General features: G+C 35.2%; 13 pseudogenes; all 13 read right to left on the reverse strand.

The window, feature by feature from the left end:
* Positions 1-74: 74 nt before the first annotated feature.
* LOC118240258 lies at positions 75-193 on the reverse strand (annotated as a pseudogene).
* Positions 194-983: 790 nt separating this feature from the next.
* On the reverse strand, positions 984-1,102 carry LOC118240196 (annotated as a pseudogene).
* Positions 1,103-2,306: 1,204 nt separating this feature from the next.
* LOC118240244 lies at positions 2,307-2,425 on the reverse strand (annotated as a pseudogene).
* A 1,205-nt stretch (positions 2,426-3,630) lies between these two features.
* LOC118240197 lies at positions 3,631-3,749 on the reverse strand (annotated as a pseudogene).
* Positions 3,750-4,954: 1,205 nt separating this feature from the next.
* Positions 4,955-5,073, reverse strand: LOC118240198 (annotated as a pseudogene).
* A 1,205-nt stretch (positions 5,074-6,278) lies between these two features.
* Positions 6,279-6,397, reverse strand: LOC118240161 (annotated as a pseudogene).
* A 3,182-nt stretch (positions 6,398-9,579) lies between these two features.
* On the reverse strand, positions 9,580-9,698 carry LOC118240199 (annotated as a pseudogene).
* A 1,120-nt stretch (positions 9,699-10,818) lies between these two features.
* On the reverse strand, positions 10,819-10,937 carry LOC118240200 (annotated as a pseudogene).
* A 1,231-nt stretch (positions 10,938-12,168) lies between these two features.
* Positions 12,169-12,287, reverse strand: LOC118240162 (annotated as a pseudogene).
* A 683-nt stretch (positions 12,288-12,970) lies between these two features.
* On the reverse strand, positions 12,971-13,089 carry LOC118240163 (annotated as a pseudogene).
* Positions 13,090-14,622: 1,533 nt separating this feature from the next.
* Positions 14,623-14,741, reverse strand: LOC118240164 (annotated as a pseudogene).
* A 683-nt stretch (positions 14,742-15,424) lies between these two features.
* Positions 15,425-15,543, reverse strand: LOC118240165 (annotated as a pseudogene).
* Positions 15,544-17,380: 1,837 nt separating this feature from the next.
* Positions 17,381-17,499, reverse strand: LOC118240202 (annotated as a pseudogene).
* Between the last annotated feature and the right edge of the window lie 307 nt (positions 17,500-17,806).

Below are 17,806 nucleotides of genomic sequence, written 5' to 3' on the forward strand. Positions count from 1 at the left end.
AGTTTTTTTTATTAATCACTGCACTTCACATTTGAGCATGTCAGCTTGAAAGTAAATTAAAGTGATGCAAGAAAAGCCTACAGCAGCTGGTATTCTTAGGTAGGGTCCCACCTCAGTACTATCCAGGTCCAAATTTGCTTAGTTTCAAAGGTCAGATGAGATTGGGCGTTCTCAAACTGGTGTGGCCGTAAGCCTTAAACACTTACTCTAATTGCCTATTCATAGCAAATATGATCAAAGACCAATCTGACAATTTTTTTTATTTAATCACTGCACTTGACATTCTAGAATGTTAGCTTGAAAGTAAATTAGAATGATGCAATAAAAGCTTACAACATCTGGGATTCAGAGGCACTAACAGACAGATTTTTTATTAATCACTGCACTTCACATTCACGCATGTCAGTTGGAGAGTAAATTAAAGTGATGCAATAAAAACTTACAGCATCTGCTATTCCCAGGTGCTAACAGATAGTTTGATTTAATGATTCACTGCACTTCAAATTTGAGCCTGATAGCCTGAACATAAATTAAAGGGATACAATAAAATCTTACAGCACCTGCTATTCCCTGGTGCAAAAAGATTTCTATTTAATCTGTGCACTTCAGATAGAAGCATGTCAGTTGCAGAGTAAATTAAAGTGATGCAACAAATACCTACAGCATCTGCTATTCCCAGGTGCTAACAGATAGTTTGATTTAATGATTCACTGCACTTCAAATTTGAGCATGATAGCTTGAACATAAATTAAAGGAATGCAATAAAATCTTAGAGCACCTGCTATTCCCTGGTGCAAAAAGATTTCTATTTAATCTATGCACTTCACATAGAAGCATGTCAGTTGCAGAGTAAATTAAAGTGATGCAACAAATACCTACAGCATCTGCTATTCCCAGGTGCTAACAGATAGTTTTTTTTATTAATCACTGCACTTCACATTTGAGCATGTCAGCTTGAAAGTAAATTAAAGTGATGCAAGAAAAGCCTACAGCAGCTGGTATTCCTAGGTAGGGTCCCACCTCAGTACTATCCAGGTCCAAATTTGCTTAGTTTCAAAGGTCAGATGAGATTGGGCGTTCTCAAACTGGTGTGGCCGTAAGCCTTAAACACTTACTCTAATTGCCTATTCATAGCAAATATGATCAAAGACCAATCTGACAATTTTTTTTATTTAATCACTGCACTTGACATTCTAGAATGTTAGCTTGAAAGTAAATTAAAATGATGCAATAAAAGCTTACAACATCTGGGATTCAGAGGCACTAACAGACAGATTTTTTATTAATCACTGCACTTCACATTCACGCATGTCAGTTGGAGAGTAAATTAAAGTGATGCAATAAAAACTTACAGCATCTGCTATTCCCAGGTGCTAACAGATAGTTTGATTTAATGATTCACTGCACTTCAAATTTGAGCCTGATAGCCTGAACATAAATTAAAGGGATACAATAAAATCTTACAGCACCTGCTATTCCCTGGTGCAAAAAGATTTCTATTTAATCTGTGCACTTCAGATAGAAGCATGTCAGTTGCAGAGTAAATTATAGTGATGCAACAAATACCTACAGCATCTGCTATTCCCAGGTGCTAACAGATAGTTTGATTTAATGATTCACTGCACTTCAAATTTGAGCATGATAGCTTGAACATAAATTAAAGTGATGCAACAAATACCTACAGCATCTGCTATTCCCAGTTGCTAACAGATAGTTTGACTTAATGATTCACTGCACTTCAAATTTGAGCATGATAGCTTGAACATAAATTAAAGGGATGCAATAAAATCTTACAGCACCTGCTATTCCCTGGTGCAAAAAGATTTCTATTTATTCTGTGCACTGCACATAGAAGCATGTCATCTTGAAAGTAAATTAAAGTGATGCAACAAATACCTACAGCATCTGCTATTCCCAGGTGCTAACACATAGTTTTTTTATTAATCACTGCACTTCACAATTGAGCATGTCAGCTTGAAAGTAAATTAAAGTGATGCAATAAAAACTAACAGATAGTTTGATTTAATGATTCACTGCACTTCAAATTTGAGCATGATAGCTTGAACATAAATTAAAGGAATGCAATAAAATCTTAGAGCACCTGCTATTCCCTGGTGCAAAAAGATTTCTATTTAATCTATGCACTTCACATAGAAGCATGTCAGTTGCAGAGTAAATTAAAGTGATGCAACAAATACCTACAGCATCTGCTATTCCCAGGTGCTAACAGATAGTTTTTTTTATTAATCACTGCACTTCACATTTGAGCATGTCAGCTTGAAAGTAAATTAAAGTGATGCAAGAAAAGCCTACAGCAGCTGGTATTCCTAGGTAGGGTCCCACCTCAGTACTATCCAGGTCCAAATTTGCTTAGTTTCAAAGGTCAGATGAGATTGGGAGTTCTCAAACTGGTGTGGCCGTAAGCCTTAAACACTTACTCTAATTGCCTATTCATAGCAAATATGATCAAAGACCAATCTGACAATTTTTTTTATTTAATCACTGCACTTGACATTCTAGAATGTTAGCTTGAAAGTAAATTAAAATGATGCAATAAAAGCTTACAACATCTGGGATTCAGAGGCACTAACAGACAGATTTTTTATTAATCACTGCACGTCACATTCACGCATGTCAGTTGGAGAGTAAATTAAAGTTATGCAATAAAAACTTACAGCATCTGCTATTCCCAGGTGCTAACAGATAGTTTGATTTAATGATTCACTGCACTTCAAATTTGAGCCTGATAGCCTGAACATAAATTAAAGGGATACAATAAAATCTTACAGCACCTGCTATTCCCTGGTGCAAAAAGATTTCTATTTAATCTGTGCACTTCAGATAGAAGCATGTCAGTTGCAGAGTAAATTAAAGTGATGCAACAAATACCTACAGCATCTGCTATTCCCAGGTGCTAACAGATAGTTTGATTTAATGATTCACTGCACTTCAAATTTGAGCATGATAGCTTGAACATAAATTAAAGTGATGCAACAAATACCTACAGCATCTGCTATTCCCAGTTGCTAACAGATAGTTTGACTTAATGATTCACTGCACTTCAAATTTGAGCATGATAGCTTGAACATAAATTAAAGGGATGCAATAAAATCTTAGAGCACCTGCTATTCCCTGGTGCAAAAAGATTTCTATTTATTCTGTGCACTGCACATAGAAGCATGTCAGCTTGAAAGTAAATTAAAGTGATGCAACAAATACCTACAGCATCTGCTATTCCCAGGTGCTAACAGATAGTTTTTTTTATTAATCACTGCACTTCACAATTGAGCATGTCAGCTTGAAAGTAAATTAAAGTGATGCAATAAAAACTAACAGATAGTTTGATTTAATGATTCACTGCACTTCAAATTTGAGCATGATAGCTTGAACATAAATTAAAGGAATGCAATAAAATCTTAGAGCACCTGCTATTCCCTGGTGCAAAAAGATTTCTATTTAATCTATGCACTTCACATAGAAGCATGTCAGTTGCAGAGTAAATTAAAGTGATGCAACAAATACCTACAGCATCTGCTATTCCCAGGTGCTAACAGATAGTTTTTTTTATTAATCACTGCACTTCCCATTTGAGCATGTCAGCTTGAAAGTAAATTAAAGTGATGCAAGAAAAGCCTACAGCAGCTGGTATTCCTAGGTAGGGTCCCACCTCAGTACTATCCAGGTCCAAATTTGCTTAGTTTCAAAGGTCAGATGAGATTGGGCGTTCTCAAACTGGTGTGGCCGTAAGCCTTAAACACTTACTCTAATTGCCTATTCATAGCAAATATGATCAAAGACCAATCTGACAATTTTTTTTATTTAATCACTGCACTTGACATTCTAGAATGTTAGCTTGAAAGTAAATTAAAATGATGCAATAAAAGCTTACAACATCTGGGATTCAGAGGCACTAACAGACAGATTTTTTATTAATCACTGCACTTCACATTCACGCATGTCAGTTGGAGAGTAAATTAAAGTGATGCAATAAAAACTTACAGCATCTGCTATTCCCAGGTGCTAACAGATAGTTTGATTTAATGATTCACTGCACTTCAAATTTGAGCATGATAGCCTGAACATAAATTAAAGGGATACAATAAAATCTTACAGCACCTGCTATTCCCTGGTGCAAAAAGATTTCTATTTAATCTGTGCACTTCAGATAGAAGCATGTCAGTTGCAGAGTAAATTAAAGTGATGCAACAAATACCTACAGCATCTGCTATTCCCAGGTGCTAACAGATAGTTTGATTTAATGATTCACTGCACTTCAAATTTGAGCATGATAGCTTGAACATAAATTAAAGTGATGCAACAAATACCTACAGCATCTGCTATTCCCAGTTGCTAACAGATAGTTTGACTTAATGATTCACTGCACTTCAAATTTGAGCATGATAGCTTGAACATAAATTAAAGGGATGCAATAAAATCTTACAGCACCTGCTATTCCCTGGTGCAAAAAGATTTCTATTTATTCTGTGCACTGCACATAGAAGCATGTCAGCTTGAAAGTAAATTAAAGTGATGCAACAAATACCTACAGCATCTGCTATTCCCAGGTGCTAACAGATAGTTTTTTTTATTAATCACTGCACTTCACAATTGAGCATGTCAGCTTGAAAGTAAATTAAAGTGATGCAATAAAAACTAACAGATAGTTTGATTTAATGATTCACTGCACTTCAAATTTGAGCATGATAGCTTGAACATAAATTAAAGGAATGCAATAAAATCTTAGAGCACCTGCTATTCCCTGGTGCAAAAAGATTTCTATTTAATCTATGCACTTCACATAGAAGCATGTCAGTTGCAGAGTAAATTAAAGTGATGCAACAAATACCTACAGCATCTGCTATTCCCAGGTGCTAACAGATAGTTTTTTTTATTAATCACTGCACTTCACATTTGAGCATGTCAGCTTGAAAGTAAATTAAAGTGATGCAAAAAAAGCCTACAGCAGCTGGTATTCCTAGGTAGGGTCCCACCTCAGTACTATCCAGGTCCAAATTTGCTTAGTTTCAAAGGTCAGATGAGATTGGGCGTTCTCAAACTGGTGTGGCCGTAAGCCTTAAACACTTACTCTAATTGCCTATTCATAGCAAATATGATCAAAGACCAATCTGACAATTTTTTTTATTTAATCACTGCACTTGACATTCTAGAATGTTAGCTTGAAAGCAAATTAAAATGATGCAATAAAAGCTTACAACATCTGGGATTCAGAGGCACTAACAGACAGATTTTTTATTAATCACTGCACTTCACATTCACGCATGTCAGTTGGAGAGTAAATTAAAGTGATGCAATAAAAACTTACAGCATCTGCTATTCCCAGGTGCTAACAGATAGTTTGATTTAATGATTCACTGCACTTCAAATTTGAGCCTGATAGCCTGAACATAAATTAAAGGGATACAATAAAATCTTACAGCACCTGCTATTCCCTGGTGCAAAAAGATTTCTGTTTAATCTGTGCACTTCAGATAGAAGCATGTCAGTTGCAGAGTAAATTAAAGTGATGCAACAAATACCTACAGCATCTGCTATTCCCAGGTGCTAACAGATAGTTTGATTTAATGATTCACTGCACTTCAAATTTGAGCATGATAGCTTGAACATAAATTAAAGTGATGCAACAAATACCTACAGCATCTGCTATTCCCAGTTGCTAACAGATAGTTTGACTTAATGATTCACTGCACTTCAAATTTGAGCATGATAGCTTGAACATAAATTAAAGGGATGCAATAAAATCTTACAGCACCTGCTATTCCCTGGTGCAAAAAGATTTCTATTTATTCTGTGCACTGCACATAGAAGCATGTCAGCTTGAAAGTAAATTAAAGTGATGCAACAAATACCTACAGCATCTGCTATTCCCAGGTGCTAACAGATAGTTTTTTTTATTAATCACTGCACTTCACAATTGAGCATGTCAGCTTGAAAGTAAATTAAAGTGATGCAATAAAAACTAACAGATAGTTTGATTTAATGATTCACTGCACTTCAAATTTGAGCATGATAGCTTGAATATAAATTAAAGGAATGCAATAAAATCTTAGAGCACCTGCTATTCCCTGGTGCAAAAAGATTTCTATTTAATCTATGCACTTCACATAGAAGCATGTCAGTTGCAGAGTAAATTAAAGTGATGCAACAAATACCTACAGCATATGCTATTCCCAGGTGCTAACAGATAGTTTTTAGTATTAATCACTGCACTTCACATTTGAGCATGTCAGCTTGAAAGTAAATTAAAGTGATGCAAGAAAAGCCTACAGCAGCTGGTATTCCTAGGTAGGGTCCCACCTCAGTACTATCCAAGTCCAAATTTGCTTAGCTTCAAAGGTCAGATGAGATTGGGCGTTCTCAAACTAGTGTGGCCGTAAGCCTTAAACACTTACTCAAATTGCCTATTCATAGTAAATATGATCAAAGACCAATATGACAATTTTTTTTATTAATCACTGCACTTGATATTCTAGAATGTTAGCATGAAAGGAAAATAAAATGATGCAATAAAAGCTTAAAAATTCTGGTATTCAGAGGCACTAACAGACAGATTTTTTATTAATCACTGCACTTCACATTCACGAATGTCAGTTGGAGAGTAATTTAAAGTGATGCAATAAAAACTTACAGCATCTGCTATTCCCAGGTGCTAACAGATAGTTTTTTTTATTAATCACTGCACTTCACAATTGAGCATGTCAGCTTGAAAGTAAATTAAAGTGATGCAATAAAAACTAACAGATCGTTTGATTTAATGATTCACTGCACTTCAAATTTGAGCATGATAGCTTGAACATAAATTAAAGGAATGCAATAAAATCTTAGAGCACCTGCTATTCCCTGGTGCAAAAAGATTTCTATTTAATCTATGCACTTCACATAGAAGCATGTCAGTTGCAGAGTAAATTAAAGTGATGCAACAAATACCTACAGCATCTGCTATTCCCAGTTGCTAACAGATAGTTTGACTTAATGATTCACTGCACTTCAAATTTGAGCATGATAGCTTGAACATAAATTAAAGGGATGCAATAAAATCTTACAGCACCTGCTATTCCCTGGTGCAAAAAGATTTCTATTTATTCTGTGCACTGCACATAGAAGCATGTCAGCTTGAAAGTAAATTAAAGTGATGCAACAAATACCTACAGCATCTGCTATTCCCAGGTGCTAACAGATAGTTTTTTTTATTAATCACTGCACTTCACAATTGAGCATGTCAGCTTGAAAGTAAATTAAAGTGATGCAATAAAAACTAACAGATAGTTTGATTTAATGATTCACTGCACTTCAAATTTGAGCATGATAGCTTGAACATAAATTAAAGGAATGCAATAAAATCTTAGAGCACCTGCTATTCCCTGGTGCAAAAAGATTTCTATTTAATCTGTGCACTTCAGATAGAAGCATGTCAGTTGCAGAGTAAATTAAAGTGATGCAACAAATACCTACAGCATCTGCTATTCCCAGGTGCTAACAGATAGTTTGATTTAATGATTCACTGCACTTCAAATTTGAGCATGATAGCTTGAACATAAATTAAAGTGATGCAACAAATACCTACAGCATCTGCTATTCCCAGTTGCTAACAGATGGTTTGACTTAATGATTCACTGCACTTCAAATTTGAGCATGATAGCTTGAACATAAATTAAAGGAATGCAATAAAATCTTACAGCACCTGCTATTCCCTGGTGCAAAAAGATTTCTATTTATTCTGTGCACTGCACATAGAAGCATGTCAGCTTGAAAGTAAATTAAAGTGATGCAACAAATACCTACAGCATCTGCTATTCCCAGGTGCTAACAGATAGTTTTTTTTATTAATCACTGCACTTCACAATTGAGCATGTCAGCTTGAAAGTAAATTAAAGTGATGCAATAAAAACTAACAGATAGTTTGATTTAATGATTCACTGCACTTCAAATTTGAGCATGATAGCTTGAACATAAATTAAAGGAATGCAATAAAATCTTAGAGCACCTGCTATTCCCTGGTGCAAAAAGATTTCTATTTAATCTATGCACTTCACATAGAAGCATGTCAGTTGCAGAGTAAATTAAAGTGATGCAACAAATACCTACAGCATCTGCTATTCCCAGTTGCTAACAGATAGTTTGACTTAATGATTCACTGCACTTCAAATTTGAGCATGATAGCTTGAACATAAATTAAAGGGATGCAATAAAATCTTACAGCACCTGCTATTCCCTGGTGCAAAAAGATTTCTATTTATTCTGTGCACTGCACATAGAAGCATGTCAGCTTGAAAGTAAATTAAAGTGATGCAACAAATACCTACAGCATCTGCTATTCCCAGGTGCTAACAGATAGTTTTTTTTATTAATCACTGCACTTCACAATTGAGCATGTCAGCTTGAAAGTAAATTAAAGTGATGCAATAAAAACTAACAGATAGTTTGATTTAATGATTCACTGCACTTCAAATTTGAGCATGATAGCTTGAACATAAATTAAAGGAATGCAATAAAATCTTAGAGCACCTGCTATTCCCTGGTGCAAAAAGATTTCTATTTAATCTGTGCACTTCACATAGAAGCATGTCAGTTGCAGAGTAAATTAAAGTGATGCAACAAATACCTACAGCATCTGCTATTCCCAGGTGCTAACAGATAGTTTGATTTAATGATTCACTGCACTTCAAATTTGAGCATGATAGCTTGAACATAAATTAAAGTGATGCAACAAATACCTACAGCATCTGCTATTCCCAGTTGCTAACAGATAGTTTGACTTAATGATTCACTGCACTTCAAATTTGAGCATGATAGCTTGAACATAAATTAAAGGGATGCAATAAAATCTTACAGCACCTGCTATTCCCTGGTGCAAAAAGATTTCTATTTATTCTGTGCACTGCACATAGAAGCATGTCAGCTTGAAAGTAAATTGAAGTGATTCAACAAATACCTACAGCATCTGCTATTCCCAGGTGCTAACAGATAGTTTTTTTTATTAATCACTGCACTTCACAATTGAGCATGTCAGCTTGAAAGTAAATTAAAGTGATGCAATAAAAACTAACAGATAGTTTGATTTAATGATTCACTGCACTTCAAATTTGAGCATGATAGCTTGAACATAAATTAAAGGAATGCAATAAAATCTTAGAGCACCTGCTATTCCCTGGTGCAAAAAGATTTCTATTTAATCTATGCACTTCACATAGAAGCATGTCAGTTGCAGAGTAAATTAAAGTGATGCAACAAATACCTACAGCATCTGCTATTCCCAGTTGCTAACAGATAGTTTGACTTAATGATTCACTGCACTTCAAATTTGAGCATGATAGCTTGAACATAAATTAAAGGGATGCAATAAAATCTTACAGCACCTGCTATTCCCTGGTGCAAAAAGATTTCTATTTATTCTGTGCACTGCACATAGAAGCATGTCAGCTTGAAAGTAAATTAAAGTGATGCAACAAATACCTACAGCATCTGCTATTCCCAGGTGCTAACAGATAGTTTTTTTTATTAATCACTGCACTTCACAATTGAGCATGTCAGCTTGAAAGTAAATTAAAGTGATGCAAGAAAAGCCTACAGCAGCTGGTATTCCTAGGTAGGGTCCCACCTCAGTACTATCCAGGTCCAAATTTGCTTAGTTTCAAAGGTCAGATGAGATTGGGCGTTCTCAAACTGGTGTGGCCGTAAGCCTTAAACACTTACTCTAATTGCCTATTCATAGCAAATATGATCAAAGACCAATCTGACAATTTTTTTTATTTAATCACTGCACTTGACATTCTAGAATGTTAGCTTGAAAGTAAATTAAAATGATGCAATAAAAGCTTACAACATCTGGGATTCAGAGGCACTAACAGACAGATTTTTTATTAATCACTGCACTTCACATTCACGAATGTCAGTTGGAGAGTAATTTAAAGTGATGCAATAAAAACTTACAGCATCTGCTATTCCCAGGTGCTAACAGATAGTTTGATTTAATGATTCACTGCACTTCAAATTTGAGCCTGATAGCCTGAACATAAATTAAAGGGATGCAATAAAATCTTACAGCACCTGCTATTCCCTGGTGCAAAAAGATTTCTATTTAATCTGTGCACTTCAGATAGAAGCATGTCAGTTGCAGAGTAAATTAAAGTGATGCAACAAATACCTACAGCATCTGCTATTCCCAGGTGCTAACAGATAGTTTGATTTAATGATTCACTGCACTTCAAATTTGAGCATGATAGCCTGAACATAAATTAAAGGGATGCAATAAAAACTTACAGCATCTGCTATTCGCAGGTTCTAACAGATAGTTTGATTTAATGATTCACTGCACTTCAAATTTGAGCATGATAGCTTGAACATAAATTAAAGGAATGCAATAAAATCTTAGAGCACCTGCTATTCCCTGGTGCAAAAAGATTTCTATTTAATCTATGCACTTCACATAGAAGCATGTCAGTTGCAGAGTAAATTAAAGTGATGCAACAAATACCTACAGCATCTGCTATTCCCAGTTGCTAACAGATAGTTTGACTTAATGATTCACTGCACTTCAAATTTGAGCATGATAGCTTGAACATAAATTAAAGGGATGCAATAAAATCTTACAGCACCTGCTATTCCCTGGTGCAAAAAGATTTCTATTTATTCTGTGCACTGCACATAGAAGCATGTCAGCTTGAAAGTAAATTAAAGTGATGCAACAAATACCTACAGCATCTGCTATTCCCAGGTGCTAACAGATAGTTTTTTTTATTAATCACTGCACTTCCCATTTGAGCATGTCAGCTTGAAAGTAAATTAAAGTGATGCAAGAAAAGCCTACAGCAGCTGGTATTCCTAGGTAGGGTCCCACCTCAGTACTATCCAGGTCCAAATTTGCTTAGTTTCAAAGGTCAGATGAGATTGGGCGTTCTCAAACTGGTGTGGCCGTAAGCCTTAAACACTTACTCTAATTGCCTATTCATAGCAAATATGATCAAAGACCAATCTGACAATTTTTTTTATTTAATCACTGCACTTGACATTCTAGAATGTTAGCTTGAAAGTAAATTAAAATGATGCAATAAAAGCTTACAACATCTGGGATTCAGAGGCACTAACAGACAGATTTTTTATTAATCACTGCACGTCACATTCACGCATGTCAGTTGGAGAGTAAATTAAAGTGATGCAATAAAAACTTACAGCATCTGCTATTCCCAGGTGCTAACAGATAGTTTGATTTAATGATTCACTGCACTTCAAATTTGAGCCTGATAGCCTGAACATAAATTAAAGGGATACAATAAAATCTTACAGCACCTGCTATTCCCTGGTGCAAAAAGATTTCTATTTAATCTGTGCACTTCAGATAGAAGCATGTCAGTTGCAGAGTAAATTAAAGTGATGCAACAAATACCTACAGCATCTGCTATTCCCAGGTGCTAACAGATAGTTTGATTTAATGATTCACTGCACTTCAAATTTGAGCATGATAGCTTGAACATAAATTAAAGTGATGCAACAAATACCTAAAGCATCTGCTATTCCCAGTTGCTAACAGATAGTTTGACTTAATGATTCACTGCACTTCAAATTTGAGCATGATAGCTTGAACATAAATTAAAGGGATGCAATAAAATCTTACAGCACCTGCTATTCCCTGGTGCAAAAAGATTTCTATTTATTCTGTGCACTGCACATAGAAGCATGTCAGCTTGAAAGTAAATTAAAGTGATGCAACAAATACCTACAGCATCTGCTATTCCCAGGTGCTAACAGATAGTTTGATATAATGATTCACTGCACTTCAAATTTGAGCATGATAGCCTGAACATAAATTAAAGGGATGCAATAAAATCTTAAAGCACCTGCTATTCCCTGGTGCAAAAGGATTTCTATTTAATCTGTGCACTTCACATAGAAGCATGTCAGTTGCAGAGTAAATTAAAGTGATGCAACAAATACCTACAGCATATGCTATTCCCAGGTGCTAACAGCTAGTTTTTAGTATTAATCACTGCACTTCACATTTGAGCATGTCAGCTTGAAAGTAAATTAAAGTGATGCAAGAAAAGCCTACAGCAGCTGCTATTCCCAGGTGCTAACAGATAATTTTTTCTATTAATCAGTGCACTTCACATTTGAGCATGTCAGCTTGAATGTAAATTAAAGTGAAGCAAGAAAAGCCTACAGCAGCTGGTATTCCTAGGTAGGGTCCCACCTCAGTACTATCCAAGTCCAAATTTGCTTAGCTTCAAAGGTCAGATGAGATTGGGCGTTCTCAAACTAGTGTGGCCGTAAGCCTTAAACACTTACTCAAATTGCCTATTCATAGTAAATATGATCAAAGACCAATATGACAATTTTTTTTATTAATCACTGCACTTGATATTCTAGAATGTTAGCATGAAAGGAAAATAAAATGATGCAATAAAAGCTTAAAACATCTGGTATTCAGAGGCACTAACAGACAGATTTTTTATTAATCACTGCACTTCACATTCACGAATGTCAGTTGGAGAGTAATTTAAAGTGATGCAATAAAAACTTACAGCATCTGCTATTCCCAGGTGCTAACAGATAGTTTGATTTAATGATTCACTGCACTTCAAATTTGAGCATGATAGCCTGAACATAAATTAAAGGGATGCAATAAAATCTTACAGCATCTGCTATTCGCAGGTTCTAACAGATAGTTTGTTTTAATGATTCACTGCACTTCAAATTTGAGCATGATAGCTTGAACATAAATTAAAGGAATGCAATAAAATCTTAGAGCACCTGCTATTCCCTGGTGCAAAAAGATTTCTATTTAATCTATGCACTTCACATAGAAGCATGTCAGTTGCAGAGTAAATTAAAGTGATGCAACAAATACCTACAGCATATGCTATTCCCAGGTGCTAACAGATAGTTTTTAGTATTAATCACTGCACTTCACATTTGAGCATGTCAGCTTGAAAGTAAATTAAAGTGATGTAAGAAAAGCCTACAGCAGCTGGTATTCCTAGGTAGGGTCCCACCTCAGTACTATCCAAGTCCAAATTTGCTTAGCTTCAAAGGTCAGATGAGATTGGGCGTTCTCAAACTAGTGTGGCCGTAAGCCTTAAACACTTACTCAAATTGCCTATTCATAGTAAATATGATCAAAGACCAATATGACAATTTTTTTTATTAATCACTGCACTTGATATTCTAGAATGTTAGCATGAAAGGAAAATAAAATGATGCAATAAAAGCTTAAAAAATCTGGTATTCAGAGGCACTAACAGACAGATTTTTTATTAATCACTGCACTTCACATTCACGAATGTCAGTTGGAGAGTAATTTAAAGTGATGCAATAAAAACTTACAGCATCTGCTATTCCCAGGTGCTAACAGATAGTTTGATTTAATGATTCACTGCACTTCAAATTTGAGCCTGATAGCCTGAACATAAATTAAAGGGATGCAATAAAATCTTACAGCACCTGCTATTCCCTGGTGCAAAAAGATTTCTATTTAATCTGTGCACTTCAGATAGAAGCATGTCAGTTGCAGAGTAAATTAAAGTGATGCAACAAATACCTACAGCATCTGCTATTCCCAGGTGCTAACAGATAGTTTGATTTAATGATTCACTGCACTTCAAATTTGAGCATGATAGCTTGAACATAAATTAAAGTGATGCAACAAATACCTAAAGCATCTGCTATTCCCAGTTGCTAACAGATAGTTTGACTTAATGATTCACTGCACTTCAAATTTGAGCATGATAGCTTGAACATAAATTAAAGGGATGCAATAAAATCTTACAGCACCTGCTATTCCCTGGTGCAAAAAGATTTCTATTTATTCTGTGCACTGCACATAGAAGCATGTCAGCTTGAAAGTAAATTAAAGTGATGCAACAAATACCTACAGCATCTGCTATTCCCAGGTGCTAACAGATAGTTTTTTTTATTAATCACTGCACTTCACAATTGAGCATGTCAGCTTGAAAGTAAATTAAAGTGATGCAATAAAAACTAACAGATAGTTTGATTTAATGATTCACTGCACTTCAAATTTGAGCATGATAGCTTGAACATAAATTAAAGGAATGCAATAAAATCTTAGAGCACCTGCTATTCCCTGGTGCAAAAAGATTTCTATTTAATCTATGCACTTCACATAGAAGCATGTCAGTTGCAGAGTAAATTAAAGTGATGCAACAAATACCTACAGCATCTGCTATTCCCAGGTGCTAACAGATAGTTTGATATAATGATTCACTGCACTTCAAATTTGAGCATGATAGCCTGAACATAAATTAAAGGGATGCAATAAAATCTTAAAGCACCTGCTATTCCCTGGTGCAAAAGGATTTCTATTTAATCTGTGCACTTCACATAGAAGCATGTCAGTTGCAGAGTAAATTAAAGTGATGCAACAAATACCTACAGCATATGCTATTCCCAGGTGCTAACAGCTAGTTTTTAGTATTAATCACTGCACTTCACATTTGAGCATGTCAGCTTGAAAGTAAATTAAAGTGATGCAAGAAAAGCCTACAGCAGCTGCTATTCCCAGGTGCTAACAGATAATTTTTTCTATTAATCAGTGCACTTCACATTTGAGCATGTCAGCTTGAATGTAAATTAAAGTGAAGCAAGAAAAGCCTACAGCAGCTGGTATTCCTAGGTAGGGTCCCACCTCAGTACTATCCAAGTCCAAATTTGCTTAGCTTCAAAGGTCAGATGAGATTGGGCGTTCTCAAACTAGTGTGGCCGTAAGCCTTAAACACTTACTCAAATTGCCTATTCATAGTAAATATGATCAAAGACCAATATGACAATTTTTTTTATTAATCACTGCACTTGATATTCTAGAATGTTAGCATGAAAGGAAAATAAAATGATGCAATAAAAGCTTAAAACATCTGGTATTCAGAGGCACTAACAGACAGATTTTTTATTAATCACTGCACTTCACATTCACGAATGTCAGTTGGAGAGTAATTTAAAGTGATGCAATAAAAACTTACAGCATCTGCTATTCCCAGGTGCTAACAGATAGTTTGATTTAATGATTCACTGCACTTCAAATTTGAGCATGATAGCCTGAACATAAATTAAAGGGATGCAATAAAAACTTACAGCATCTGCTATTCGCAGGTTCTAACAGATAGTTTGATTTAATGATTCACTGCACTTCAAATTTGAGCATGATAGCTTGAACATAAATTAAAGGAATGCAATAAAATCTTAGAGCACCTGCTATTCCCTGGTGCAAAAAGATTTCTATTTAATCTATGCACTTCACATAGAAGCATGTCAGTTGCAGAGTAAATTAAAGTGATGCAACAAATACCTACAGCATATGCTATTCCCAGGTGCTAACAGATAGTTTTTAGTATTAATCACTGCACTTCACATTTGAGCATGTCAGCTTGAAAGTAAATTAAAGTGATGTAAGAAAAGCCTACAGCAGCTGGTATTCCTAGGTAGGGTCCCACCTCAGTACTATCCAAGTCCAAATTTGCTTAGCTTCAAAGGTCAGATGAGATTGGGCGTTCTCAAACTAGTGTGGCCGTAAGCCTTAAACACTTACTCAAATTGCCTATTCATAGTAAATATGATCAAAGACCAATATGACAATTTTTTTTATTAATCACTGCACTTGATATTCTAGAATGTTAGCATGAAAGGAAAATAAAATGATGCAATAAAAGCTTAAAAAATCTGTTATTCAGAGGCACTAACAGACAGATTTTTTATTAATCACTGCACTTCACATTCACGAATGTCAGTTGGAGAGTAATTTAAAGTGATGCAATAAAAACTTACAGCATCTGCTATTCCCAGGTGCTAACAGATAGTTTGATTTAATGATTCACTGCACTTCAAATTTGAGCCTGATAGCCTGAACATAAATTAAAGGGATGCAATAAAATCTTACAGCACCTGCTATTCCCTGGTGCAAAAAGATTTCTATTTAATCTGTGCACTTCAGATAGAAGCATGTCAGTTGCAGAGTAAATTAAAGTGATGCAACAAATACCTACAGCATCTGCTATTCCCAGGTGCTAACAGATAGTTTGATTTAATGATTCACTGCACTTCAAATTTAAACATGTTAGCCTGAACATAAATTAAAGGGATGCAATAAAAACTTACAGCATCTGCTATTCGCAGGTTCTAACAGATAGTTTGATTTAATGATTCACTGCACTTCAAATTTGAGCATGATAGCTTGAACATAAATTAAAGGAATGCAATAAAATCTTACAGCACCTGCTATTCCCTGGTGCAAAAAGATTTCTATTTATTCTGTGCACTGCACATAGAAGCATGTCAGCTTGAAAGTAAATTAAAGTGATGCAACAAATACCTACAGCATCTGCTATTCCCAGGTGCTAACAGATAGTTTTTTTTATTAATCACTGCACTTCACAATTGAGCATGTCAGCTTGAAAGTAAATTAAAGTGATGCAATAAAAACTAACAGATAGTTTGATTTAATGATTCACTGCACTTCAAATTTGAGCATGATAGCTTGAACATAAATTAAAGGAATGCAATAAAATCTTAGAGCACCTGCTATTCCCTGGTGCAAAAAGATTTCTATTTAATCTGTGCACTTCAGATAGAAGCATGTCAGTTGCAGAGTAAATTAAAGTGATGCAACAAATACCTACAGCATCTGCTATTCCCAGGTGCTAACAGATAGTTTGATTTAATGATTCACTGCACTTCAAATTTGAGCATGATAGCTTGAACATAAATTAAAGTGATGCAACAAATACCTACAGCATCTGCTATTCCCAGTTGCTAACAGATAGTTTGACTTAATGATTCACTGCACTTCAAATTTGAGCATGATAGCTTGAACATAAATTAAAGGGATGCAATAAAATCTTACAGCACCTGCTATTCCCTGGTGCAAAAAGATTTCTATTTATTCTGTGCACTGCACATAGAAGCATGTCAACTTGAAAGTAAATTAAAGTGATGCAACAAATACCTACAGCATCTGCTATTCCCAGGTGCTAACAGATAGTTTTTTTTATTAATCACTGCACTTCACAATTGAGCATGTCAGCTTGAAAGTAAATTAAAGTGATGCAATAAAAACTAACAGATAGTTTGATTTAATGATTCACTGCACTTCAAATTTGAGCATGATAGCTTGAACATAAATTAAAGGAATGCAATAAAATCTTAGAGCACCTGCTATTCCCTGGTGCAAAAAGATTTCTATTTAATCTATGCACTTCACATAGAAGCATGTCAGTTGCAGAGTAAATTAAAGTGATGCAACAAATACCTACAGCATCTGCTATTCCCAGGTGCTAACAGATAGTTTTTTTTATTAATCACTGCACTTCCCATTTGAGCATGTCAGCTTGAAAGTAAATTAAAGTGATGCAAGAAAAGCCTACAGCAGCTGGTATTCCTAGGTAGGGTCCCACCTCAGTACTATCCAGGTCCAAATTTGCTTAGTTTCAAAGGTCAGATGAGATTGGGCGTTCTCAAACTGGTGTGGCCGTAAGCCTTAAACACTTACTCTAATTGCCTATTCATAGCAAATATGATCAAAGACCAATCTGACAATTTTTTTTATTTAATCACTGCACTTGACATTCTAGAATGTTAGCTTGAAAGTAAATTAAAATGATGCAATAAAAGCTTACAACATCTGGGATTCAGAGGCACTAACAGACAGATTTTTTATTAATCACTGCACGTCACATTCACGCATGTCAGTTGGAGAGTAAATTAAAGTGATGCAATAAAAACTTACAGCATCTGCTATTCCCAGGTGCTAACAGATAGTTTGATTTAATGATTCACTGCACTT

The sequence above is a fragment of the Electrophorus electricus genome, chromosome 19 (assembly GCF_013358815.1).
Source record: "Electrophorus electricus isolate fEleEle1 chromosome 19, fEleEle1.pri, whole genome shotgun sequence".
Classification (NCBI taxonomy): domain Eukaryota; kingdom Metazoa; phylum Chordata; class Actinopteri; order Gymnotiformes; family Gymnotidae; genus Electrophorus; species Electrophorus electricus.